At 43.4% G+C, this 25693-nt stretch overlaps 1 protein-coding gene across 1 annotated transcript in view; it reads right to left on the reverse strand.

Annotated features, from left to right (window-relative positions):
* LOC106628133 (uncharacterized) overlaps positions 1-6945 on the reverse strand; it is a 51643-nt gene extending 44698 nt beyond the window's left edge. The window contains exon 1 of the mRNA XM_088062081.1: positions 6841-6945. The gene's annotated coding sequence lies outside the window, so the exon portion shown is untranslated. The remainder of the gene's footprint in view (positions 1-6840) is intronic.
* Positions 6946-25693: the final 18748 nt, after the last annotated feature.

A 25693-nucleotide genomic window follows, 5' to 3' on the forward strand; every position in this document is an offset into this window, starting at 1 on the left:
TTCAAGTATGAAACTCTGTGCAGTTAACCCTTCAGTACCTAAAACCACTCTCAGGTCTAAGGTATTTGTATAACCTAGAGCTAGCTATTAGATTAACTCCATTTTGCCATTTTAATTAAAATATTATGGATGCTCTTGAACACCTGACAGAATGAGAACCAAGGGAAAATTTTATCTGCTTCAGCCACAAAGGGAGCTCAGGGAAAGCAACCTGACCCAGAGATTGGCTCAGGTGGTACTCTTGGATCCCTTCCAGCAGACAGCATTGTAAAGAGTGGTTCGCAAAGCCAGATTTAATTTGCAGCCGATCCAAACCAAATGCAACAGTGAAATTTAATGGTCATCAGTTAAAATTTTGACAATAAACTTTTGAAACCTGAGAAAGGCTTGCTAGTCCAAGATGCCAGGAAACCATTAACAAACCAGCTCCCTGTCAGAGACGGTGCTGGAACACAGCCCTGGGCTGCTCCCACCTCAGTATCCCCCCTGCATGAGCTACAGCAGGGGCAGGAGGTCTGAATGCTCACATACATTGCTCCTCTGTCAGGAGAGCCCAAGGTACTGGCTAGGGAGAGCTCTCAGGCCACCTAGGAGAGGCTGTTTTGGGACAGACACTAGGAACACAGTGGGAGCACCCTGTGTGCATCTAGGGGGAAAAAAACCAAAAAAAACCCAGCCAGTGCACACATCCAAGGATCCACAGTCTCAGGTGGCTTTGTCTGCTTCAGATTCCAAATCTCTGGTAATAGCTTGCTAAATAGTACAAGACCAGCTATTCACTTTAGCCCAGCATCTGAATTAATCCAGGTGGCCCCTGTCCACCAGACACTTACAGTTTGAGACATCCAACTACCTTAAGAGCAAGGCAGCATAGCAAGTTCTTTTTTCATCCAAGCTGTGTCAAGAGCCCTGGCCACCCCCCAGCTGTGACAGTACAAACCTTAACAGCATACCTTCCTACACCTGCAGATTTCCCTGTCAGCATGCATTTCACTAGAAAAAGAATAATGTAATTGCTCTTACAGTTTGTTTGGTGGCAGCACAGAGCATGGATCAGGTACAGCACAAAGTAACCGACAGTTCCTGCCCTGAAGAACAAGATTATCAGCTGCTGGTCCCCAAGAACCTGGCTGGACCATTCCCCCAGCATCCTACCCAAAGGTAACAGAATTCTAACTCATGGCTGAAACACCCTGTGTGACAGCTTATAGAGTAGCACAGCCTGTTCACATCACAGCACTTCTGCACTGGGAAACTGACACAAACACAAACCATACTGAGCTTCTACATTTCCACTCTGACAACAGCACACAGCTACCAGGACTCGAAATTCTTTCCTGTGCATCTCTGCCAACTCTTCCTTATGTGAATGTTTATAATGTCCCTCCTCTTTTTCTCCCTCCCTTCCCTGCATACATTACACGTAGGTGCCAAATACCCCTGCAGCTGCAGTCACTCTTCACAAGCTTCTGTCCTGCCCTCCTCGGGGGTCTGTTTACTGCACATGTCCAGAAATCCCAGAAAAACTGATCACACACCTAAGTTCTAGCTATACAAAATTTCTGGAAGAACAAGGAATGTGTTGGCACCCATGCTGTGGTCTCACACTTTAAGGAGGGGTGAGTTCCTGAGCCCCCAGGCTCAGGAACAAGCATTGCCACACCTTTGTCTGCTGGGAAGGAACCATCTTACACATCACAGGAGAAACAGCCCACTGAAATTAAAGATCCTGCATTTTTTAAAAGTCCTTTCCTTTTGTATGAAAAGGCTTTGCCAGCCTTTGTCCTCCACAGATTAAATGTGAATAATGATTGGGACAGTTGAGCACTGGAATAGATTGCCTTGGGAAGTTGCAGAGCCTCCATCATCTGAATTTTTTCAAACGGGCTAAACAGTCATCTGCCAAAAATCGTCTAAGTATTAAAAAAACCCTGCCTTGAGGAACAGAGGGAAAGGAAGAAATGACCTCATAAACTTTATTTTCTGTTTATGTAATTTAAATATAACTTCTGGGGACTACAGAAATTCTACTTGCCCCTTCAGCTGTGCACAGCACACCTTCTCCTAAGGCTTTGTGTTTTGTGTTCACGGGTTACAAAATCTGCTGTGCAGTAAGAGTGGCCTGCTCCGTGCAGTGGTCCAAGTGGTCTCTCCACATCAGTTTCCTACATTTGTAAAATGTAGAGGGATGGAAAGCACAGCAGTGCAAATATCTCATAATCTCTGTATTTTAGAAAGGAACTTTTATTCCTACTTTTAACACATGACTAGTAGATCAAAGTAACTGAAGGCTTTATCTGGTATCTCCCAGATACTAACACTGGGTGTACATACATCACGCTGATGTGCACAGGATGAGAACCGAGGGAGACAAGTTTTTTCCCACCCACAAAGAACAAAAATAGACTTTTATTCCGAATGACTTATTTTAAACTAAAAACGAGAAAGAACAAAAGCAAAGGCTCCAGGAAGTGGAGTCTGCACCCGCATCTTATTTTAAGATGCAGCTTTGACTCTAGAAATTTAAAGCTGCACTGCACAGAAAGCAGAATCAGATCAGTGATGTTACATAGCTCACTCTTTCCAAGTATCAATCTAGGATCTTAGAAGCAATAAAGATTCAATAACACTCAACAGTCTCCAGCTCTGAAAATGCAAAGATAAAAACTGTAACAATTAAGGACAGATACAGATATGCAATATACATTGCACAGATGTTTTATTTCCCTGCAATTATATACATGTCCTCCAAAATAAAACCCAACCTTCATTAACTCGACATTAGAGTGTTGTTGTATATTCCTGATGAAAAAGAATCAGTTAAAATGAAGGAAAGTACTCATCAAGATAGCATCAGCATCCAGACTAATCACATACACATTCCACCAAATTAATTTCCGACATGTTCAGATGCTGGCCCTCCATGAGTAATTATTACACAAATATTTCCAGTTTGCCTCTTCAGTCTCAGAAGATGTATCTAAAGGAAATATTTTTGTGCAAAATCAGTAGCACAGTTTTACACTATAATCAGTACACAGTTTTACCCTACTGAAAAACAGCACAAATACATCCTCTGGGGATACACACATAATCACTTATGGAGACTTCACACAACCATGTGCAAACTTATTAGGAAACAGAACTTCAGCATCAGTTAATAAGAAAAATCCCTGCTGAAGGCACAGGCTCTGATGCAGATTGCAGCTCAGGATTGCTAGCTGAGGCCCACAGGCAGAGCAGGGCCAGAACAGCTGTACACGAGCAGTGAGCACCAGGTGACTGGGATATACAGCTACAGATACTCCCCTCTCAAACACAGGAACACATCCAGCACTGCCAACTTGCAGGCAGACACCAATAACTGTGGCCAAACAGGTAAATGGAACCACACAATATTCCCATTTTCTGATGTGCAAAAGCAAAAAGTGTTCCATTCATCTTCAACCAATTTACTTATTGATTGGTTCTCTCAACTGATATCCTAGAAATTCTTTCAGCTACCAAGGCAAAAAAATGCCAAATGGCCTTGTTCCTTGAAGTTTTTTCCTAATCCAAGGGAGAAATTCAAGGGAAATAATTTCATTTGACAATGAAATCATCTGGTTCCCCTTTCCTGGTATCCTACCCAGTGCTTAGAGAATTTCTTACTCCAGGAACAGCCTAACCCTTCACAACATTCATTCAGCTTTGATAGTGGTTTAGCTTCAGACTCACAGGCAGAGCAGTAACACGCACTGTTTATTCTTCCTCTCCAGTGGGTGTTTAAGACAGCCCACAAAGATACTTAGGTACCTAGTTTACCTTCAAGTTTACCTTGAGCTCCATAAAGAAGGTAGTCAGCTAAATACTGTACAGCTCTGAGCTTGCACTTGGAAAAAAAAAAGCTTTTCCAGTTTTGGCAAGTGATTGGAAAATATTGGAAATTCCAGTTCTGATGAATAATCTACTTTGAGTTAAAACCCACTGCTGAACTGCAGCTTCCCTCTTGCTTTAATACGAAGGGATAGACCAGCAGAGACTACATTTCAGCACACAAATTAGGAGGGGCAAGCTGTAGGTAGCAGGTGATGTATTGCTACTGCATCACCTTTTGTTTGATTAGTGATTAGGAACTAATTGCCTCTCTGCCCAAGAGATGAAATCTGGCTGAGTCCTTCTGAAATGAACACGGCATTTATATATTCTTCTAAAAGCTGTAAAATACTTCTGTCTCCAAGCACTGTAGTCCTAATAATCTTTGAATATAGTTTGATACAATCCCTGTGTACAGCTCATTAGGCACTGAATTCTTTGAAATAAGAAACCCTTTCCTGTCATCCATGCACAGATCTAACACAGATGCCCCCACAAAGCAGATGCAAAATGCCACCACAGCATGAGGTGATAATAAAGGAATTTGATTGGGTTAATGGAGTCACATATGGTGATGGTGTGGTCCTTGAGAACATTCCCCCTCTCATATCAGTCCTCTCTAGGGATTGAAGGAACAGAAGCATGGACAGGTTAAAATTCAGATTTATTGCCAGAGGTGACATTTTTGGATGAAAATACTATTAATCACAGCCACTGAGTCAAGATCAATAAAAAATTCATAAAGAACACATCCTGTAATGTGCACTCCAAGAAACACTGAAAATCATACCAGCACCATGATACTAAAATAAACCCAGTGCTTTTCCTCTCCTGAGTTTTCACTTCTGCCTCTTCATCCCGTGTGAGCAGAGCTCACAGTGAGGATGCTGCTGAGTGTCCCCTGTGACTGTGAGCACCAATGCCCTTCACCAGCTTCAGCAGGTGCTGTACACATGGGGTTTGGGGCATAGAAGGTTTGACAGGAACAGCAAAGAGGGAAAAATAAACCCAGTACTTTGCTGTGATCAGTGCTCAGACTTCAGGGAAGGGGGTGGATGAAGTGCTAAGACTACAGATTGTACAGTACTATACATTTACATATTTGCTTCATTTCTTGACCGCTCCGCAATTAACTCATGCTCCTGAGAGCTGTAGGTCTTGCATGCAGAATGAAAAAAAAAACTTTTCACTTGAATGCTCATGCCTTTTCTTGTTGTAGGTTCTTTATATGTAGACCCATTGGTAATGGGGCAAGAAGAGTTTCCTTTGCCTGTCAAGAACGGCAGTGTCTCTTGTATAAAATCCCATCCCACTGGAACATGAGAAAGGATATTGCTTATGACAGTGGCCTCCAGACTTTTAACTACAGAGCAAAAACCAACCCCATTAAAACACAGCTCAGCTGCTGTCCCCAAAAGTCTGCTCTCTCCCCCAGATCAAACCCCTGCTGGTCAGAATAATAAATTTCTGCAGATGTTTATTTTTAGGGTACAGCTAAATGCTGATACCAATCCAACAGTGCAGCCACAGCACTAGTTCTTAATTACAGTAAATTCACTGTGGTGGAAAGGAGCCTGAGAAAACAGTCCAGGTGAATTCCTAAAATGGCTCTGTCAAATCTCACCTATTTTATAAGGGATATAACCATACCTGACCCTTTCATTAAAGCTCCAATGTCTGGGCTAAATAATTAAACAGTAATTTAATTTAAAATAAATGGCTAGAATAACTGCATTGAAAAGGAATCCATGAAAAAGCCTGAGACTGTTGTATGTCACACTCTTTGAAAGAAACTAAAGAAACTAAATATGATTTCTCCAAGTGTGTATGTTAGTAAATGCCAAAGATTTTAGGAGACCTGGCTTATGATGTTTTGAAGCAGACACATACTCTAGATTAATACTGCTATTAAATTAGCAATAATAAATAATTATCTAAATAAATTATCTTCTGTTCTCAGGACTCTTTGCTGCCTGAAGTACAGCTTAACCTCTCTTGAGAGAATAGCCCCAACTGGAGCAAAGGAAACTTGTTTTCAGATAAATTAAATTTCCAGGGCACAGAAACACCCAACAGTTACTCTCAGGGAGTGAAGGTTCAAGATGGCGCTGGAATAAATGGTTTTCCTGTGCCTCTAAAAAGCTAACAATGGACATGCTTATTATTTACGTCCAAACTGGTTGGCACACCTAATATTTCAGGACACAGATTTTGCAGGTGTAATACAACTTGAGGAACATCCTATATTTCACTGATATGAGGTACTGTAACAGCTGAGCAATATACCTTTTTCTATACATCACATTCAAAGCTGGGAAATACTTTTTTTGTTGTTTGCTGCAAACATGCTTTTTCTTATCTATAAAAATAGACATAATAATGATGCTTTATACAGCTCTGGAATCTCACAGCCCTTTCAGGGAGCTCAGCATCTGTGTCGTGGTGCTGAAACAGTACCAGCACCTCCACAAATCAACCAGCGAAGAGAAAAAACACTTGTGGGGGAGCCAAGACTACAACTTAGAGCTTTTTCCTGCTAGGGTGCCCAACACTGTGAAACACTTATTTTCTATAATTACAGAGGTGCTAGTTATCACAACTTTAGAAGCTTGGTGATATGAGGCAAATAGGACACAACTGTGGAGAACATTTTGAACTGATAAAGAACATTATAAATGTGGCAAGCACTAGGGTTTTATGGATAGCTTTTTCACTTTAACCGGGGCATAGAGCAGATATTTTGCCAGAATAACACTTTTAACATTAACTAGAACCTTCAATTCCCGGGAGACATATTAGGCTAGCAAACCACCTCAAGACAGAAAACTACAAGCTGGGGGTCCTTTAGAGCTCCCCTTTCCACATCCATTCTTCTGCTCTACATTACTTCCGATGCATGTCAAAAACACAAAAAAGGCAGGGAAACAAACCACCGACTCTTTCAGGGCAAGTAGAGGAAGGCTTAGAGCAGCTTGAGTTGCTTACCAGCAGCGGAGAGGCACAGAGCGAGCAGGATCCAGCCGCCAAATGGCGCCTGAGGCCTCGGCCCGGGCGGGAATTGGCACATTTAGGCCCACCAGGGGCAGCTGGGCTGGGCTGGGCTGGGCTGGGGGCGCGTCCTGCCCGGGGCAGCCGGGGAGAGGCCCCGAGGGGAGGGAGCCCCTGTGCCCGAGCAATGCCTCGAACCGCTGCGCCACACCCCGGGCTCCGAGCTTGCCCTCGGCACAGGACCTTCCCTGGGTGTTGTTCAGCCATCCCAGCAATTCCCTGGATCCACGGCCGCTCTGATGGATGGGCTGCAGCAGCAGGATGGCTCCATGACGAGATGGCTGCTTCTAAGAACTAAGTAACACCGCAAAGAAGTGCGCTAGCGGTGGCTACTATTAATAGTTGAATCACATACACCTCCTTTAGATAGTAAACCAGAGTTCCAGGCTGCCTAGGCCAGAAGGGGAATCACCTGTAGGCAGTATTAGCAAGAGGGCCCTTTCTGACACGGTGTCACAGCCTCTCCATTACAGGGTTGCATTTCTATGCAGTCATTGGATCTGTCTGAATCTAAAGGCAGCAAGTTTTTAAACCAGTTAGCACTGAAACCTGCCAGGAAAACAGAAGTGGAAAACCATTGCTTGCTCAGCAATTTGGCCCAGACTCAGCCAGCAGCTGGCAAGCCAGAAGTGTATCGCTCATCCCATGAGAGTGTTCTGGTCTGTGGGTTATGCTGCCGATGCCATATGCTCCCTAAAAGCCAAATCCCTACATCCAAGCCATTCTCATTTTGCTCATCTGCAGAGATTGGTGCTTACAGTAACAACGATGGGACGCCGAGTTTGTGTTCTAAACTGTAAATAGAGTACCTGGCTGCAGTAGTTCTTTATCCATTACAGAAAAATTGCTTCAGTGCATGAGGTGCTCTTGCTGTTTCACATTCCTAGGCAAGAAAACTGATGAGCAACTGGAAAGCAGACGGGCAGTTGGAATGGTTAGAAGATGGAACAGCAAGTGAGAAAGCAAGCAAGGCTGACAAATGTGCCTTTGGAAGGGGCAATCAAAGGGAAATCCAACAGGAGCTTCTCCTGACACTACATAGGCAGCATCTCCCTGGCATGTTCCACAGCCAGCATGTGCAAACAGGGATTTTCTAGTTGGTCACAAGCTTTGTGACATCTGTTATCACCTGAGGATGTGGCATTAACTTCACTAGCATGGTAGCCTTCTGCCACTGGCCTCCATTCCACCTCACCAGTCTCAGGTCAGCCAGCACTAACACCAGAGCTGATGTGGGTCTTGGAGAAATTCATAAAGACCATATAGCACTCATACACTCCCTCTAGCTGGGGACTCATTTCTGACTCAGAGAGAGTTGTCTGCAGCATCCCTGCAGCTATATTTCACTGTTCACCTCCACACCTCATTTCCCACCATGGGCGCACTGTCATGTGTGCAGGGCTTCTCTGTGAGTGTGGAAAGGTCAATTCACTGGCTGGTCCTCAGCAGAGTGCTCCGGGCAAATGTGAACGTCTGACAGTTCTCGATCTTCATTAGATATTCCTCTGCCTTAGCAGATGAACCCTTCATGATATCTGATGTGTTTCTCCTTATCACACCTCTCTGAGATGGGCAGCTCTAACCTTCTCCTTAGGACTTGGAGGTTAGGGCACAGAGACTAAGGGCATGTTTTTAAAGTCCTTAAGAAACTTACAGATGCAGAGTTGGCTGATACACTTTTCAAACCATGGTATGCATAACTGCAATTCAAATTGCTGAATTGAAAAGCCCTGGGGAGTCTATTTCCTTTTGATTTATATCAATGAGAATTAGATATGTTTGTTTCTGAAAATCATCATCTTTAAGAATCTAAAAGTGCCAATTTCAGCACCTCTCCTACCACACAGCAGGAAATGGAGTCAGTTTTCCAAGCATGAGGCTACTGCTCTAGACTCTAGACACAGGTCCTCTTCTCAAATTTTTATTTTTATTTTTTTATAATAAAAGTCACCAGCCAGCCTGCAAAAGAGGAGTGTGTTATTAGACAAATTCAAAAACAGATCTACAAGTGGCTACAGGGCAGGGATGAATCCATTAGCATTACTGAGCCAACATTTCTGAACACTGAGGGGAAAAAGCAGAAAGTGCCACAGCTCCCAGGCTCCCCCTGAAGAACATGTGCTTTTGCTGTGGGGGAGACAGAACACTTGACCAGATGGCCCAGTGCTCTGCTCCAGGAAGCAATTCCTCATACTCTTGTGTTCTTACATCTCAAGCAGTCTCTGCTGTGGCAGTGTAAATGCACCAATAGCCTGCTCCAAGCACCAGCTTCTACCACCCTGCAGTCTAGCAGTACTCTTTCTGCTGTAACTCTCCCAGCTGGACAGGAGCACATGGACCTTGAATGATCTACTTGCCATTTTGCTATGCAGACTGCTTTTTGTCCTGATCCCATACATTTTTAAATTAGAGTCTGAGCTGGTTGTCTTCTTTGGAGCTATTTCATTGCCACAGTTCCAAAACTGTGAATACACTCTGCTTTTCTCTTTCTTCTTCAGACTCTTTTACATTCCATTTTTTTCCTTCACAGCACTGTTATTGTGGCAGTGCCTGGCATGATTATTGCTACTTACTCCAAATCCCCCAATGGCAGAGTAATACCTCTTTAATTGGGTATTTCTCCCTCCCGACACTAATCTCCTAACAAATGCCGATGCTGTGTTAGATGCTGTGTGGGGATCTCTCATCACTATCTCTTTAAGCAGGCAGTTGTGTGTGGAATGAATGCATAGTCACTCAGCATGGATGGATTTGTCTGAGTCCCTGTCAGCTCCCTGGTTTTGTCACTGAAATCTTGCATTGCGGATCCGGATTTCTATTGCTTTAACTTTTTGAGGCAGATTTATCTCAACCCCTGTCAGATCAATGGGTTTTGTCACAGAAATCTATGTGACTTTGTTCCCCATGGAGATCTGGCTAGTCAAGTTTGTTGAGGCTGATTTGGGAAGCTGAACCCGAGGCCTTGTTTAGCTACATCGGGGAGGGGGGGAGGAACAATAAGAACTGAAAAGAGCGGAGGCCTAACAACCAGAAAAACTTAAATAAAAACTGCAGTAGCAACCTACACGCAAAGCCCAAGACAACACCCACCCCATGAGAGCGCATTCAGTCTCACATCCATGCACACATGGGCTCTATCTGCTGGCACCATCAGGATCTGCTGGCTCTGCCCATGGCCTGCAGCCTGTGACAGTGGCTGAGATCTCACAGGGCTGCAGTCTGAGGCAGATCTGCCTTCCAAGTCCTCTCTGGTTGCTCAAACCCCCAGAGCTGTGGAGGTAGGAAGTCCGTCGGAGACGCTTCTCCTTTAATGCCTCCACAGTACATTAGGAAACACTGTGCTATCAGAGATGATCCTTCTTGAGGGATACAAGCCCAATTTTCTTCTTGCCTGTAGCCATCAGACTGCATGATTGTCTGACACTACAACAACACAGTCTTCCAGATAAAGCTTAGCTTTTCTGAACTGCTACATGTCCATCTTGTCTCCTTAGCTGATTCAAAAATTTCCAGGAAAAGCTTCAGTAAATGGAAGTTCCCTGATGAAAAGTACATTGTTCAAATAATCTCTTTGTTGGACAGAGGGATAACATTATTTCTTTCGCTTGTTACTCTTTGAATTTTTTTTAATAATGATTATCACAGTTGAATTTGACCATGATCAAGGTCTGAGTGAACTTTTGGAACAAAATGGTAGTGGTAATAATAATAGCAATAACAATAATAGGAAAGCAGGTAACATACATTAAAGGAAGAGCCTGGTGTTGACTGATAAAGACTCAGACTTGTCTGGAACAGCCAACTCAACCTGAAAGCTCAGCGCAGCAGGGATGGATTCCCTGTTGGTGAAACTGCCTCAATTTTGTATTTGAAGCAGAACATTTCAAAAAGAAAGGGTACCCCAGGAAAGAGGAAATCTGGGGAAGGTAGCCATTAGCATCTCAGTATTAATGAGAAACAGTGCAAATTTTTGGCCATGGGTCACCTCATTGTTCTCTTTGCAGTATTCCAGTCTTAGGTTTTCTTTAGAGCAGATGCTCATTTCTGTGCCTGCTTTGTGATATTTCCTTTCTTTCTTTTTAATGGAACTCTCCTTTTGTTGTATGCTTTTCTATTTCAACTTTACCTCTGGAAATTTTCCATTCCCATTTTTTGCCTTCTAATCCTTCTTCATCCATCCTTCTTTCCCTGCCTCATGTAAACAGTCATGCTTCTGTTTTACTTCACTTCCTCTAGGTGATTATCTATTCTCTTTTAACTGGTGCTCCTCCTTAACTTTTTCCCTTTCCCATCCTTCCATGTCCCTCCGTCCCCTCTGCTGCTAAGGAAGCTCTAGTCCTTAGATATTGAAATGGCATGTGTAGTTCCTGCCTGTGATTCTGTGCTGGATACTTCTGTGTGCCTGTGCAGCATCAGACCCAGTGCAAGCCTGGCTAAATACAGGAAACTAAGCAGGAAGCAAAGCTGAGTGAAAGGTTGCTTACTTGTGCCTGTGATTTGTGGTTGTTTAATAATGGCCTCCTGATTAACACAGACCTCAATTCCAGAAATGCCACAGTGATAGATACTCAATATTTACCTTAATAGAGACACACAATTCCCTTAACATTTAAAGCCAGTGCTAGCAGTACAACTATTATCCTGAAGTTGTTCATGCTGCTGCCTGAGTGCATATTGCCTGGTGAAACACAACTTTAATTCTGCACAGGTCCCCAAAGACTAACAAGGTGTTAAATGATCACTATTACATGCAGCTGTCACCATGCCTGAAGTTCTGTCAAACCACAAGAATGATGTTGTAGCTCTCCTGTTTCACTTCAGAAAAAGGCAAAAAAGCTATGGCTTCAGTAACACTGCTGAAACTGTCCCCTCAGAAGTCATCTTGTCTGCTGCAGCAACTGCTTTTCACAAAGGTCCTCATATTTTGTCTGGTTATAGTTAGTTAACAAAAAAGAATTACAAGGCTTGACTAGACAAGAAGTGATAAGATACCTGTAGACATCTGATTGCTTTAGTCCATCTCTTTTGGTGCATCCTAATGTGCAGCAAGGTCACTTCAATAAGGAGCTTGAAAATACTGCTATTGCTGCTTTTAGACTCGTTCCAGAAGCACAGAAGATTACTTTAGTCAGATCACCTCTGTGTGCTCTCCTTCTGCAGGAGATATGTCCCAAGCAGGTAGGGAGGAAGGGCTAAAGGGCAATAGCAGATCAATCATTAATAAGACAAAAACAAAGGCTGCCTATTCTGTCCTGAGCTAATTTTCTGTCATGCCTTCACCATAGGTGTAAACCAGGCTGATTAGCTCAATCTGCCACCCTGGCTCAATAAACCAAGCTGAGAGTTGCTGTTCCACACTCTGCTGGGGTTATAACTATCTTTTAGCAAAGATCCAGGTCTAGGAGTGAGGAGGTGCAGAAGTGCATTCACAAAGATGAACACGTACCTGGATTGCTGCAGCACTAACCAGGAGTGCCTGTGAGAGCACACCTCAGGTGCTGTCACATGTCAGAGCTGAGAAGGCAGCATTTGAAAACTGGTTTGGAAGGGACTTTTGCACAAAGTGTGGGAGGCCACATTTAGAAAAAAAAAAAATAAGTAGACTGTTACACCAGCACTGCTGTGGGAGGAAGACTTGCACAATGCCTTGACTGCAGCCATGGCTGTTTTTCCTCACATTCGTGGGCTCTAATTCTACAAAAAATAAGAAAAGAAGGAGTGAGAGACAACACTGCATCATCTTAACATTCCCTTCTAAGTATATAAAAGATGAGCTGGAAGTTCCTCAGCATCTTGCTACCATATAAGCCAGCAACAGCAAATTGCCCTCTCTAGAGCCATGCAGGACAATGACAGACTGGGGAAAGCCAGCCTAATTCACCCAACAGCAGTGTCCTGCTATGTTTTCCAATAGTTGGCTAATTAGTAGAAATACAGATTTGCAAGACAGCAAAAATGATTAGGGAACTCTCTAAAAGCCTCAAGGCTGCCTATGAGACAAATCTCAGAGGACTGTGATACAAAGTCTTTGCATGTGTGCCCCTTATTTTAAGCTGACATAAAGCAGTGTTGGACTGAGGGCCTGATGGACATTTATTACCTGAAACTAGCTGATGTTCTCTGCCCATCTTTTACTGGATAGCCACCTACACCACTAAAGAAGCAGGCTGTCAGCTCATACTTCCAGATTTGTGGACATTCAGGCTGGGGCTCTAAACTGACCCTGAGGGCTGAGGTATCTTAGCTGCTGTTGTAAAGATCCATTGGCTTAGGACTGAAGGAAACTGGAAATGTGTGGGGAGAAGGAACTTAGAGCTTTTGCTGTAACTGTTCAAATTAAAGAGAAGACTAATTTCTATGTCTATAATATAAATTTGTTTGTTCATTTCTATACTTGCCACACTAAAACTGTATAAAACTTAGAAGTCTGCAACATTCTTGTTAAATACCCAGGGACACGGGTTAGTAAGAGGTCACTGGAGGAGCAGAAACATCAGGATGCAGCCTAAATAACAACTTCAGCAACCATGGAAAGTCAGGTGGATTTACTGGTTGTACTACCCCAAAATTAGCTTTTAAAGAGTTGTAACTTTGGACAATACTGTATAGCAGTAACTCCAACTTAAGCACTTGTGTAGGGCCCCATCTTTAGAATCATTAATGTTAGAAAAGATTTCCAAGATTTTCCCCTTGAAATGAGTGATAGAAATCACTAAATGGTTATACTTAAGGTAGACCCCCAAAAAATGAAGTTAATATTTGAAGAGAACTCAAAGATGGGAAGTTTCCAGTTGTTATTAATGATGACACAGTGATACCAGGGTTAAGTCCTCTCCAGTTTTGAACAAAACAAGCAGTTGTAATTAGTAACATTACTTGCATGTAGTAGACCAGACCAAAAAGGTCTGGTTATTTGTCCAGAATCTCTTAGGTTTGGAAATTGTGTCAGAAATCAGAATGTCTGGTCAAATCATCAGAATTCTGGTTATGGTGAAAATGTAGGGATTGTTTTTGAGGTTATAAACCATGCAAATGACAATATTCAGCTCCTTTCTAGCCCAAACCTCCAATAGACAATCCCACTGTACCTTATGTCATTCAGACTCCCCCTTAAGACAGATCTTACAGCTGAGTAAATATCACATTTTAAAAAATCAAAATGTTATGGTCAAAGTGGGGAGCAGAATGGTGAAGGCTCCAGTAAGATGTTTTGGTAACTGCCTGCTCTCAGTCCTGAGCAGCAGGGAAATGTGATGTGTGCGAGACAGACTCTGACAAAACCTGGGCTCACATCAGGTGCTGCTGTAGACTCCAAATCTGTTGCTTTGAACAGCACTCTATAGGAAACCAGCAGCTGATACTGTCTACAGAGAATTGTGGTTCCTGAAAATACTGAGTGGTCTTTTAAGGCAGTCCCATACAGAACCTCCATTACAATAGGTAATCAGAGTAAGAGCTTCTTCAGAGGGGTGAATTCCTTGGAAAGTACTTGGAAAAGATAATTCCAAACTGTCTTTGCAGGAAAAGATCAAAAACAAATAGTAGATTTTTATCCCTGTTAACAAGTAGTTCAGTAGTGGAAACAATGCTGCATGTTCCAGCTACTTCTCAAAGAAACTGGCCCCAGTCTGAAGTCTTCTGAAACAGCCAGGTTGATCCTCAGAGAAAGTGTAAATTAAACAGCAAAATCATTACAGGGCATAAAAAATTATGCAGTCCAACTAAGAAAGACTACTATTGCTTTTTAGATTGGAAGACTCATTTAAATTCAATTAATCAGACCACTGTCATGTACAATTAGAACTGTATCTCTCAGTGATTCTTCTGCTTTGAGAACCACATGACCTTCAGGAAAACAGAGCTTACCAAATTACTGCTTCTAAATTTTATATATTGAAAATTCGGTGGGTCACCTGCAGATGTGACTTTTGGGTGTCACAGGCAGACCAAAGGAAATATCCTCCCTCTTCTCCCTGCAGTGTTAAGCACAGATGTGCAGCTGTTTGAGAGCACCTCTTGGTTTTGGCAAAACATCCCTCCCCCACTGTAAAAACAGTTTTTACACATCAGCTTTCCTGAAGGTTAAACATAATGGGTCAGGGGTAGCTGCTCATACAGCCTCCTTTTAGTCTCCTCTAACATTTGTGAGATCACCTGTAAGTTGCATTAAAAATATCAGGGAAAGCAGCAATGTTGGAAGCAGCTCAAGCTGAAAGTCAGACTAAATGAACTCCACTGCAGTCACAGTCTCAGGTGGGAACTCTGATAAAATGACAGTGTAGAATGACAGCTTAAGAGGAACCTGTGGGTGCGTAGGCATTAAACCTGTCCCAGACACACAGACTCATCACCTAAGTCACATAAGAAGAGGTTGGTGAAACAGCACAAAATTATCTAATTGTATTAGGAACAAGAATAAGTTATCTAATTCATGTGTTGTGCTGCCAGAAATCCAAATCAGAGCTCACAACACTGAAATTTTAGATATCTTAAGACACAGAGCAAAGTGTCAGATAAACTCTCATCTTTATCCAGGATCAAAAGTGACTGGATTTTTTTGTGGCCATCACAGATTCAGTCCAAATGAAGAATGCAAAATTTGATGCTATCTCCTAAAACCTTCTGTACCATGAACACCAGAGCAACAATATTTGGTGCTGAAACAGTCTCATATTCAGCCTCAGAGCTAGATGAAGCAAAATCAACACCACAACTAAAGTAAAGTGAAGAGAAGCTTGCAGCAAGCCATCTTTATATCACTAATTTTATCTTACAGTCAAGAAATTACCAATGTGTTTGAATTCTCTACACTTTAGCAATGCTCAGTAGAGAAAAAATATTAAGAATACATGGTGCCACTGCTTACTGAAATATCTAATGGTCCTTCACAAGGCAGCTCTTGCCCTAGACTTGATTTCTTTTAGCATCTAAACAGTGCTAAGAAAACCACTAATTAATTCTCGAGCCCTTGCAAGCAGCCACCTTCCTATTGTGAACCTTCTTTGTGTGAGACAATGAATACAAAACTGTCAAAGCTTCATCTCCACAGGGAACAGGCTTGGTGAGAGTGATAAAACACTTGAAGCATCTCTGGCCTTCCTCTCACACAGTGCCCAGAGCAGCTGTTCCTGTAACAGTTCCTGAGCATCCAGAGGGGTGGATTTTGCCTAAGCCACAGTGTGAATGGCAGCCTTTGCCTTCTCATGAGCCACGGGAATGCTGCATCCTTTGCTCTGCTGGGTCATGCCTGTGTCCTCTCTGCTGACTGGAATCAGGGAGACACCTGCCTCAGAAGAGGCTCACTTGGCATGCAGTGCAGCAAGGGATGTGCAGTTGGATTCACAGCTCTGTGGTTGATTTTAAATACCTCACAGGAGGAAGGGCAGGCATTGCAGTGGGGCTGACAGAGTCCCCCAGCTCACACACACCAGGCTCTGAATGCACTTGGACATGGGAAAGGCAGAGGAATATTGGCATTTCACAGTGATGTACTAACATAGGCCCCCAAGAAAAGCTGTAATACTGGGATGTGCTCCTGTGGCAAATTTGTTTATGTTGTTCAATTTTTCTTATGACCTCTCAGTAAACCTGTTTTGAAGGCTTTTGTGTGTCCCACTACCCTTTGTCCAGTAGCAGAACTCTGCATCAACTGTAGAGACATCTTTCCCTCTCAGTTCAGTGAAGGGTTCTCTGGTAGCCAGTAATCCCCTGGCCTTGAAGACCTTGGTCTAATGTGAGGAACACACTTTTTAGCAGCTCCCTGGATATGTACCCCAGTGCACAACTGAGCACACAGAAGTCCAGCTTCTGAGAGGACAGACAGACTCTGGGCAGTGGGTGGTGAGGTGCACACAGACACACAGAAGGATCACTGCTCCCCAGGGAGCCAGCATGGAAAACATCTGCCGAAGGAATGACACCATGACAGAGTAACAAGTGTGGAGTGACAAGTGTGGAAGGACAAGTGTGGAAGAAAAAGTGTGGAATGCTTCACAGCAGGGACTGATTTGTTGGTAATGCTCTGAAAACCCCTAATCCCCACAAGGAAGAGGAAGAACAAACAGCCTCCACCAAAGCTGTCACCTCCATGGTGTCCAATACCCTTTCCATATATTCATCAACCACAAAGCCACATCCCAGATGGGCAGGCCAGTACTTCAGGGGTAACATAACACATGGACATCATTTGGGTTCCCTAGGGGATATCTGTTCTACAGCTGGGGCTCCCATTCAGTGATAAACTAATTCCCTTAATCATGAGATTGTACCCTTTCTCCTCCAGAAAGATACAAAGAACAGTCCACTTACCAGCAGCAGGGCCCCTGACAGGTTTGTGTGGAATCTGTCCTTGAGACTCCAGTGGAACTGATCCCCATCTTTTGCATCTATATGACAATAATTCCCAAGTAGAAAATTCTCATTCTCTGTCTCTGTTTCTTTTAGTAGGATGGACATCAGTTCCGTAGCTCAATGCCAACACTGAGTTCATGCCACCTCCTGCAGTCAATATATGCCTGAGGAGACAGAATAGTTATTAAACATACTCTAGATTTGCTGTCATATTGTAACTAAGCACTGGAAATCAAATAAATATATCATAAGACAAGCAGTTAAAATGTCTACAGAAAAAACAGGCCCAGGGAAAATGGCTTAATCTGCAGCATTAATGAGTAACAGATTGTTCCATCAATAGTATATGAGGAACAGCATGCAAGAAGGCAAAACTCCTACAAGTTCCCTGGGACTTGTATCCTTGTAAAAGGCCCAGTTCTGGAGAATGCTGAAGAACATGATTAAGGTTAAGCACGTGTTTAAATCCCATTGATTCAGTAAGACAGAGATACAAGCTTAAAAGTTTTTGGTTTTAATCAAGGCACTTTATTAAATTGAAGAATATTCTGTGCAAAAAGCTCCAAGTCAGAAGCAAGATTACCTGGCAGTATGAGGCTGTCCAGCTCTGTGCTGATGGATATATGCAGCCATCCTGCTGTCCCAGCTAGGAAGAAGAAGACACAGCTCTGTGTTTGACAGCCTAAGAACCTTCCCTAAGATGCACCTCCTAAGCCAGGCTTTGTCTGTGCAACACGTTATCTTTTTCCCTAATGTAAGCCTCAGTAGAAGGATCAAGCTTTGCCTGGAACCAAGTGTATGTCCTGACTCCCTGCCTGCATGGGGACAGCTCACAGAATGTCCCAGCACAGTCACCTTGCAGCACATGCAGCTCCCTGCAGCACATGCACGGTTGCAGGTGACCTGTAGCAGTTCCAGGATCCAAACAAGACCAGGGCCACACTTTATACATAGAAAGAAAAGCTAGATTCTTTCTCAAGGAGCTTGCTGACTTAATGAATGCTGAGAGAGAGAGAACAGAGGAATAAACATGAGAAATCTCAAGGTCTTGAAGGACAGAGAGTCTGAGAAAGGGAGATAGTAAAAACAGATGGATAATATTTTGTCTGGTGAATATGTGCATCTAAACCCCAGTAGCAACAATACAAGGATATGGATTTGTGCATGCAGCCCTGACCACCGGAAAGGCCCATACCACACTAATTATGTCTGCCAGGTCATTAGCTAGATGCTGCAGAGCAAATAATGAAATTGCTTCACAAAAGCAGTGAAGACAACTGGCCAGCTCTCACTGTGCTTAATTCAGATTGGCTATGTGTTTCTCATCTATTATTATTTGGTTTTAACTTATTCCTTTATTTCTAGTGTCTGGTCAGGCAAAGCAGAAGTAATGCTCTCCTCCATACACACGCTATAATCTCTTCCTATTCCCTTAACAGCCAGGGTCACTGTGGACAGGAGAGCAGCAAAAATCAGTGTGATGGGTGCTGCTGGATGGCCTGCTCTTCCATGAATGCTTTGCTGCCTAGAGCTTAAGAAGCCACATGGGGTGTTTAAAGAGAGGAGAAAATGTCATTAATTGGCAAAGCCTTTGGAGCCTAGGGCTTTCATCCAGCTGTTACACCGAGGTGAAGGGGTGTTTGTAGATACATGGAGCTCGTGTTTTTCCTTTGTAACAAGTTAGGCAAACGTGCACAAATACAGGGGAAGGGAAGGATATCTCCACCATGCTCAGTGCAAAAATCCTTAGTTTTGCCTCCCTGGCAAGACCAATTGTCTTGATATTTAATCTTTATGTGACCTTTAATCAATCCAGTGGTGTTAAATCCAAGCTAGCTCAATTCATAGGCGGGATTTCTGCAAAGACAATGGGCCTGCTTAAATGGGTTTGCTTCAATTCATACCATAGTCTCTCTTTAAATTCCTTGGGAAAAGAAGACTGAGTCTGCAGTCTAGAAGCAGAAGACAGTGATTTCATTTCAACTGCAACTAGAAATCACTGCAATGACCTTGGATGAGTTAATAGCTTCCTGGTGCCTGATAGGGAGGAAGGAGCCTTGCCTACATGAGGAACTGTAAGGCCTGGAGCCAGATATTCTGACCAAGTCCTTTGACATTCTGGAGGGAAAGGTTTCAGAATAAGACAAGGTCATGGTCCTCCCTCATCTGCACCTTTGTGCAACTAACCCATCCCACAGAGAAGAGCAATGACAAGGTCCATTGGAGCTGGAGCTGCTGGGCTGACAGGAGGACTCCCAGTTTGCCTGAACCCATAGCTACGGAGGTGTGTGGCTCTTGGCTTGCATCTCTCCACCTGAACACACAGTGCTTAGTGTAAGTGCTAGTTGGAAGCTTTCACACGTGCCAGGAAGCCGCCTTGGTTTGATGCCATGGAATAGACATGTTCATTCTCCCAGTGCTGGGACCTGCCCAAGGATGGCAGCAAACATTTACGAGCACAGGTGTTCCTGGCAGGTGTTTTGTTTCTGAGGAAGCTGCCTTCTGGCTGAGCTGCTGCCAGCCCATCTATCCGCCTCCTCCATTGCCACACAACCTTGCCTCCCCCAGGGACTTTCAGGCAGGCCTATTTCGAACAGCAGGCACAGGCAATGAACACATCAGGCAATTAAATGGCAGATCAATTCGACTTAGCTTCTCTTGGGAAAGCAGCCCTTGGGAGACAGAAGAATTGAGGCAGCAGGAGACAAAGGCAAAGAGAAAAATTGAGAAGTACAGGAGAGAAGGAGGAGAGCAGAAGAGCCAAGATGGAAACACAGCAGGCAGAAAGGGCCACGCACAATGCAGTGTGAAACCACAGCTGCAGGGGAGGTGGCATTCAGGGAAAAGGGGACATGGCTGGCATAGGCAGCATGAGAAAGACATCATCTGGGAGAAGACATAGGAAAGAGAGAGTATGTCTAAGGGAAGGTAAGAACACAACAGAGAAAAATGAGACTGGAAGGGGTGAGATGATGAATATAACAGCAGGGAATGGCCTCAACTGCCTCCCTGGATCTGCAAAAATGTAAGCTTTATGAATTTGGAACCATCAGCAATATATTTGTAATATCCTATTCACTTTATTTAAACTGATGGAGAATCACTGGACAGAGGACTTCTCTCCCTGAAATATGCCATAAACTCAGGAGTTTCCTGGTGCCAATATGAAATACAGACAGTGGCACTGACAAGCAGAAGGAAAGGAAATTAAACAGGCTGGTATCATTCCAACCAGCTGAGTGGAACACTAGAGGAAAAACCAACATGAACTCCTAATTAGTTTTCAGTTTCTATCTTTAATAATCTGAGATACTGGTAGTACTAACTCACTTAGTAATGCTAGTCACAGGGCATAAGAGTCAGGAGTAAAGTACCAAAAATCTGAGAGTCCTAAAGTCACATGGTTCCTGTTTTCCCTTTATTCAAACAAACGAATAAACAAACAAACAAAACCCCAAAGCCTCCCAACCCAATTAACTGCCTGTGATTTACATGTTCAAAGATGAAATTCTTGGGGAGAGGGAGAGGGAGAACACTGTAATTAGGGGATCCCAGAGAAGGTTTGAGAGTCTGCAACACACAAGGACTTTTCACTGTATGACCTTTATCCTGTCAGATTCCCCTTCAAGAGAAATAACCTCTTGTAGGATATCTCCGTTTGCTCTTCCTCCTCAGCTGGGAATAATGCAAATCCCTCTCTCCCTGCTGCCAAACCCAGTGCTGCTGCTCTGCAGGACTCTGCCCCATCCTAGGGGTGCGCTTCTCACGCTCCCTTTGCAGCACAGTAAGGGCCAGCCACAGGAGGGGCAGCTAAATGTCAGGCCTTGAAACTGCTGTGCCAAAGGACAAATGAAAATATCTCACAGTGACTCCAGGGAAGCTTTGTCTTTCCAGTTTTTCTGCTAAGGCGCTGTAGTACCATTCTATGCTCTTATAAATTTTCCTGCATGGCTTCTCTCCAAGCCCATCGAGGCTATTTACATACACCCACCATATTTACAAGAGTGCTGTGAAGAAGCAAAAGACAAAACCAAACCAAACCGTGCAATGAGTCAGTGCCAGAAATGGTGATAAACCCAGACTCCTTGCTGTCTTTTTCCTTCTTACTAGGTAGACAATGAAGCCTTTCTTCTTCCCATTTCAACTGTCCTGTGACAGATTTTGAAAAATAAATCTGGGAGGAGTTAATATTTTAGTTTCTGCTTAAACAGAGGAGCCAAGAACATTAAATCCAACATTAAGGATTACCAGGCAATAGGTAACCAGTTGAGAAATCCTAGCTGGAGTGCACTGCTTCACTCCTCAAGGTCAGTACATTAGAAATGCCTTTTTTCTACCATCTTTGACTTCTGGCTTTGCAGGAAAAGAATGAAGTTTCTGAGTCTCAGATTATGTAGCACCAGTTTGTCATACCAGGCAGAATGTGACCATGGTGTTTGTTTCATTTTCTTTTCTTCTTCTATTTTTTAAACCTTGTTTGCTCTCCCTCTTCAAGTCCACCTTCACAACTGGCACTGTCCCATCAGTGGTGACAAATTCTTTTAGTCCCATACAGTCCTGACAGTTGTTGTTCCTCAGGCCGTGAGGTCCATGAAGCAGAGCACAAATTCCTGGCTCATTCAGGGCTCACAGGTAGCTGCCATGGTGAGGCTGAAGATGCATTTACCAGCCAGCTGCCACTTCACCCTCTCCAACCTGGAGCCATTGATTGGCATTGCCAAAGCACTGAATGGAATTAGATTGCTTGTACTACAACAATAAGAAGGGTAATCACACAAATAGGAAGGCAGAGAGGGAAGAAAGCCAGAAAGTTCAAACTAAGTTAACATGAACCAGGATGGTGGGAAATGATGGGACAACTGGTCTTCTGACTTGCTCTGTCCTGCAAGCATACACACATACAGGCAAGATGTGAACATGTACACACACTCCTGTCTGCTAAATCTGGGCATCTGGATGTCCATCAGCTCAACACTATGTTTCCCTTCTAAATGCAGGTTCTTTGGCTACCAGCTCCCACAAACAAACCGAGCCATTATGTGGATCACACAGACCTGAGTGACTGTCTGAAATCTGCTTCTTCCCAAGGTCTGACTCTGTAAACAGTTCAACCTTTCAGCCTCTGCTCGTCTCTCCTTCTAAATTTTCCACAGTATTTAAATTGTAAATGGAGGGGGCACATTGGCAGAAGAAGCTGCAGCCTCAGTTCCCTGTTTCTCCACAAACAGAAGCCATGCATGGATTAGAGGCTGCACGCTCCCTGGAGAGCAGGCTGCACAGTGGCTATGCTGGCACAGAGCTCTGTCACAGCCCTGTCCCCAGCACAGTCCTGGGGGAAGTGGCACCATGGCTTTGGCAGCTGTGGCTGCCAAGGGAAGCTTCTCCTGGGGCTGGAGTGGAGAATCCACATGAGCACCTGGAGGAACCCTAGCAAGGCAAATGCTCCCATCTCTCCTGCCCTGCTGCAGCACTGGCATGATTTATATTCCTAGTGCACAGCTGGAGACAAGCTGTAGCACAGTGCTGGAGAATCAAACAGCCAGTTCCCGCAGCAAGGCAGAAATACAGGAGCTGGAGGTAACTAGAAAGGGGAGATGAAGTCCAATCTCTCAGTGAATCCTCACTTCCACTGTTCTTTGTCGTGAGACAACAGGACTACATTACACCTGCTGAGAGGAGAGTTAGCAGAAATCCTGGCTATGCTGTAGTGGCCTTGCTTAAAGCAATCAGCTCTTTCTGACAGGAGTACACCTCTTTCTTCAAATAATATATTTTACTATGTCTACACTGTCATCAAAGGTGGCTGCAGCACCTGGAAACAGATCAGAGAGGGTTTTCAACTATCTTGCTACGCTTTTTCATGCAATGCATGAATGATACAGCTGCCTGCATTGCCTCTTTCTCACCTACTAAATTGCTGCTCCTTCTCTTACATCATGAAATTAATTTTTCAATGCCCCCCAATATGGCTTTTTCCCTCCAGAATCCTCATCACAGTTCTTCTAAGCACCATAGAGCTGTATCCAGTTTTGACAGAATTTAATGGATTCTTGCTCCCAGGTATCTGCCATTAAATAAAAGGGGCAGATAAATATGATAAATATTAAAAATGAGGAATGTTTAATAGGTAATAAAAGCTGGCTAACCTTTGTAGACTTTAGTTGTATTCACTCACTTCTATGAGGCACTTTCTTTAAATTAAAGGTTGGTCAAGTCTCTGTAGCTCGCATCAAGACCTACAGGTTTTTCAAAAGACAGCTCATGAAGATACCAGACCTCAAAACTGGAGGAATATAGCAAGAACTTCACATGTGCCTTAGTGCTGACTGCAAGAAAGCCATTGTGCCCTCTGTGTGTACACTGGAAATTCAAAATCAAGTACCCAGCATTAAGACATTAAGAAAAAAATTTTAAAAATCAATAATTAGTTTGCTTAGAGTCTGTTTGTGTTTGTGCTTCCACGTCTTTCTTCACAGGTAGACAGGTTAGAAATGGACATTTTAAAAAATGAAAGGAGAGATTCACATAATTGCATGACCTGAGAGCTTAGACTTTAAGATCAGATTTCACAAGGCTTACAATAAAAATGTGGTGACTGGTAGCATGGGGCATTCACATTCCTTTCTTTGTGCCACAAAAAGAGAGAAGAGCATGCACACTCCAAATACCCCCTGTCAACCGTGTTCTTCTTGATCTTTTTGAATTTATTGAGCCTGTCAGCTGCAATGGAAGCCAGTTCCACATGTGATCCCCCAGTGGTAACATTCACAAATAGGTTTGCAGTGTGTGACACCACCCCTATAATAAATGCTGTGGTTTATGAACTATTCCTAGGGCAGAGGAAAAGGAGCACTAAAAATGATATAAATTACACTGGCCATGCTGCCTGGCTTTATGTCCTGTCTTTTTATACAGCCTTTCCTATTTTCTTCAATATTTGTTTCTTTCTAAAATCTTTACCTTCCAAAAGTACTATATTTTAATTCTACCTTCAGTCTTTTTTCTCTGCGGTGATTCTGATTTATTTTTGTTTCTCCATCCCCTCTTCTGACTCCTTCCCTTTAGCTGTCTTTTAGCATTTTGTAATGTATAATTTTTCTTCTATGTCAGGTTGGCACCAACAGAGTTGTGATCAAATCTTTTATCCTGAGGGATGCAATGTCTCTGTAAAAAGACTTTGTGCCCTGCCAGAGCAGGAAGATTCTCTCTGCACCATCATTTCCAGACATGCCAGCTTCTTGAGCCCAATTTGCTTTCTGTGTAATCACCCTTCATCTGATTGCTGCTCTTGGTGACAATACCTGCATGTCCCTGTCCTACTTATTGTGACTTGCTGATCTACGTGTGCTGGGAGAAGCACATTTTTACCTAATGCTGGACTGGGGCTCTTCTGTTCTGTCACCGATCTGTCATTTACAAGTCTGTCAGTCTCTTATGGACAGAGCTGGGGAGTGTAGAGCACCCAGGAACACTCCAAACTGTCATATACTCCATCCTGCCTGCAAAGTGATTTCCTGGTCCTTTCTCAGTTCTCAATTAAAAAAAAAAAAACCAAAAAAAAAAACCCTCCTTTTTTTGCTGAAAATTCCTAATTTCCCAGTGGTAATTTCCCTACATTCTTTTCTGGCCAGTTCTGGAGTAGCTAGCCCTAGTACAAGTGTACAGTGCCTGGTATTGAGAGGAATGACTGATTTGTCTTTACAAACAAGCTGTGGGTCTGCTGGTAAATAAAACTAGCACTGAGAGATAAAAGAAACAATGGGAAGGATTCTACTGATTGATGAATGGAAAAAAGATATTTGCCTTTACAAACAAACTGTAGGTTTCCTGATAAATGAAATTGGATATTGAAAGATGAAAGAGACAATGGGGAAACACCATAAATTCCAGAATTAAAAAAGAATTAAAAATGAAGAGAGAGGGTTATACATTAGAGGGGAATCTTAGGTATCAGGCATTCCAGGAAGTCTGTACCTCTCAAATACCCCAGCCAAGGGAAAGAGAGAGGGACGTGAGGTCGGGAAATTAGGATGAAAAGGAGTCTGCATCCTCCAAAAATTTGAGAGACCCCAGGGGAATGCCCCATGGCCTCTCTCTTTTCTTGAATAATGTAAAAGGACTCCTCTGTCTCCTTTTTGGACATAAACCTCTGGTGTTTGTGGATTAATTTTCCTGACAGTATGTTCTGTTGCTGAATTTTGGTCAGTGAGAGTTTGCAGATGAGGCCAGAAGAAACAAGGCCATTCTCTGAAACAAGGCAATCCCACAGACTTGCAGCTTCTCAAGGGCTGATGTGAGGAAACCAAAGCCTCGGTGATCTGGAGTCACAGATCCCAAATCAATTGGGACATTTGGCCTCCCCGAGGCTCCCTGATGGGTGAGTGGATGCAGCACTGGGTTCCTTGGCTGGGCACTCCCTGCTCTGTGCTCCTGCCCATAC

The sequence above is a fragment of the Pseudopodoces humilis genome, chromosome 13 (assembly GCF_049639895.1).
Source record: "Pseudopodoces humilis isolate 2021_Gansu_Grassland_sample_001 chromosome 13, ASM4963989v1, whole genome shotgun sequence".
In the NCBI taxonomy this organism is placed as follows: domain Eukaryota; kingdom Metazoa; phylum Chordata; class Aves; order Passeriformes; family Paridae; genus Pseudopodoces; species Pseudopodoces humilis.